Consider the following 3,114-nt stretch of genomic DNA (forward strand, 5'->3'; position numbering starts at 1 on the left):
AATCATTTATATTTTAAAAAATGATTAGTGTGACATCAGGGGACATAGCAGACTAGCCAATTTATTTCTTCTTTTTGATTAAACCACAGGTAACTGGAAGAATTATCTGCTTGAATCCAATGGCATTTATTCAACGCGCTGACTGGACCAGCTTCTAAACTGGTCTCCCTACTTTTCTATTACTCTTCTGTGGCTTATTTTCGCAGATCAGCCAGAATAATCAATTAAATGTAACTCAGATCGTGTCGGTTAATTGCCTAAAACCTACAAGGGCTTCCCACGATGCACAAAATGTAGTTGAAAGGTTTCTCTGTAGTCTACAGGGCTCTGAATTCATGTCATGTATCACCTGCTCCCCCACACTCATTCAGCCAGACAAGCCCTTCTGGTGTTTTCTCAAATGCTGGAAGCATTCTTGGTCTTAGGGACTTGTGCTTACTTATAATTCACTCTCCCCCAGCTAAACACACATCTTGGTCTTTCTCTTCATTCAAGTCTAAACTCAAACGTGGCCTTTTCTGAATGCCTTCCGTGACTATCCTATACATGGGATGAAATAAAACGAATACTCCATCAACGCCACTCTCTTCACTGTCTACCTCTTAGCCCATGTGGTTTCCCCTTTACTGCATAGCAGGCATTATGTGATTATTTATTTATTTACTTATGTACTTATGAGTTTTATGTTTTATATTCTACTAAGACTGAGAAAGAAAGGAACTCCATTTGTTTCATTCACTGCAATATTCCAAGGGCAGAAAAGAATGCCTGACATGTTGTATGAATGTAGTTTTTAAAATAGTGAGTGTTGAATGAATGGATCAATGAAGAGATATGCATAAATGATTATTATGTTAAAGGTGCTGTTTTAGGCATTATGAAATATGTTTGCTTTTATACACATATTTTCCAAAGGCCTTTCTCAACCTTCTTTCCCATATGAAACAAAATCTTTTTTTTTCATATTTAAATCATCTTTATTTACAAAATACTATCCTAAGATTTATAATTCTATTAAGCTTCAATTAGAGCAAAAAAAGTAGTTACTTAAACTGAAAATGAAAGATAAGTCAAAACTATTTATGAAGAGAGACCAAAAATATCATCAGGTTTCTTGATGTGGTTCTGGACTTCAGGAGCAGGCTCAATTGAGCACGGAATTGACTCTTTTTCAGCTAATTTTTGCCTCTGGTAAACATTTACTTTCCTTAAATACCTGAGGTGTCTTTCAGCAGTCTCAGCTGCCAACCAATTATCATGCGCTTTTTTCTCTTGGGGAGTCATCTGCCCTTGATAAAAACGAATGCTTCACTCCAATTCTTCTTCCACATCTTTGGCTCGCCTTCTACAGGTCTCCAGTTCTTCAGCTGCATGGCTGATCTTTGCTTCCACTTTGGAAAGTTTCTCCTCCTTCTCTAAACGGTCTTTGTCCTCTACTATTAATTTCCTGTGGAGTTTCACTCCATTTTCTTGATACAGTTCAGTCATTACTTTAAGTTGCTGCTGAAGCTTCTGATTTTCACTTTCCAACTGTGTGTTTTCTGACTGTAAAGATGCTTGTTCAGTCTGGAGATTTGTAATATGCGCTATAAGCTCTTCCTTTGTTTCATCTACTTCACACAACTGAGTGTAAATTTGGTTTCTTTCTTCTTCTAGAGTTTTTAAAGAAGCATTTAACTTAGCAGCGTGAATCAGTCTCTTCAAAGCTCCTTTTGTCTGATCATCTAAGTGAGCACCGAACTGTGATTCACTCTTCATCTCCGATTCCAAGTCATCATCCATCATGTCTTCTCCAAGCACAGAAGCCCAGTCTCTCATCTTGAGCAAGCGTTCAGTCAGAGACTTCATGTGATTGTCTTTATCACTTCGAACTTGCTCTGCCTGTACTTTGGAGTCTTCAGATGTTATTTTCTGTTCATTATGGTCACTCATTCGTTCTTTCAATACTTCCGCTTCTTGTAAAAGCTGTTTCTGGCTTTCCTGAAGTTGCGAATTTTCATTCAAGGTATCTTTTATTGCCACCTTCAGACGTTCTTCATTCATTTGAAATATTTTGCAGATTGGCTTCAGCTACTTGTGACTTAATGGACTTGGATTCATCTTCTAGGGACCGTATCCTTTTTGAGATATCTGCCATCAGTTCATCTTGCTCAGAATGTTTAGATTTCTGTTCTTTTAATTCTTTTGCTAGAAAGATGATTTCATCCTCAAGTTTTGATTTGGACCTGTTCAGCTTTTCATACGTTGCCTCCAAACTTTGTGATTCTGTTGACTCCTTCTCAAAGCTGACTCTAAGCCTTCATACTCGTCTTGAACAACGCTCAATTTTTCGAGTAGTTTACATTTTTCTTCGATTAGTCCAGAAAGCTCTTCAGGAAGCATTTCCTCTCTTCCTATATAAAGCTGGCTTCTAATCGACTGAACACTTCTCCACAAAAACAAGAGAAGAAAAAACCAAGTAAGAGCCGCACATATCACCAATTCCCACGGAAAACCAGGGCCCGGTCTCAGATCTTCAGGCGCTGCTGCCAAAGTCCTGCACAGCTTTCCCAGGACCAGCCCCAAGTATGGATGAGGGGCCGCCCTGGGCATCTCCATGGCGGCGAGGCTGCTCTGGCTGTGGCCGCGATAGCCACGGCCTGGCCGGGCCACAACCAGCAGCTCAGACAGCTCTGCGTTCTGGCAGGAACGCGAACCGGCCCCGGCGACAGCAGCGGACCACGGCGCAGCCGGCCCTGCGGGGAGCCGGGGAGCACTGGCGCCCACCGGCCTCAGGTGTCCCCCACGCGCACCCTGGTATCCAGGGCCCTTTGTGACGTTTCGCTTATGTCACGCGGGCTCGAGCCCGCCCCGCACGAGCCTTTGACAGTTGCTGTCCTCGCCACCCCCCACCTCGGATCGGTAGCTGTAATCTGTCTTTTTATTTTTTTTTTTAATTTATTTTTTATTTTATTTTGTCAATATGCAATGTGGTTGATTACTGTGGCCCATCACCAAAACCTCCGTCCCTCCTCCCGCTCCCCCTCCCACCCAACAATGTCCTTTCTATTCGCTCGTGGTATCAATTTCAAGGAATTGTAATTGTTATGTCTTCTTCCCCCAAGTCAGGCACAG

The 3,114-nt window shown here is 41.9% G+C and overlaps 1 pseudogene; it reads right to left on the reverse strand.

The window, feature by feature from the left end:
- Positions 1-1,080: 1,080 nt before the first annotated feature.
- Positions 1,081-2,598, reverse strand: LOC103582335 (annotated as a pseudogene).
- Between the last annotated feature and the right edge of the window lie 516 nt (positions 2,599-3,114).

Source organism: Galeopterus variegatus, unplaced genomic scaffold, assembly GCF_000696425.1.
Source record: "Galeopterus variegatus unplaced genomic scaffold, G_variegatus-3.0.2 Scaffold15742, whole genome shotgun sequence".
Classification (NCBI taxonomy): Eukaryota; Metazoa; Chordata; class Mammalia; order Dermoptera; family Cynocephalidae; genus Galeopterus; species Galeopterus variegatus.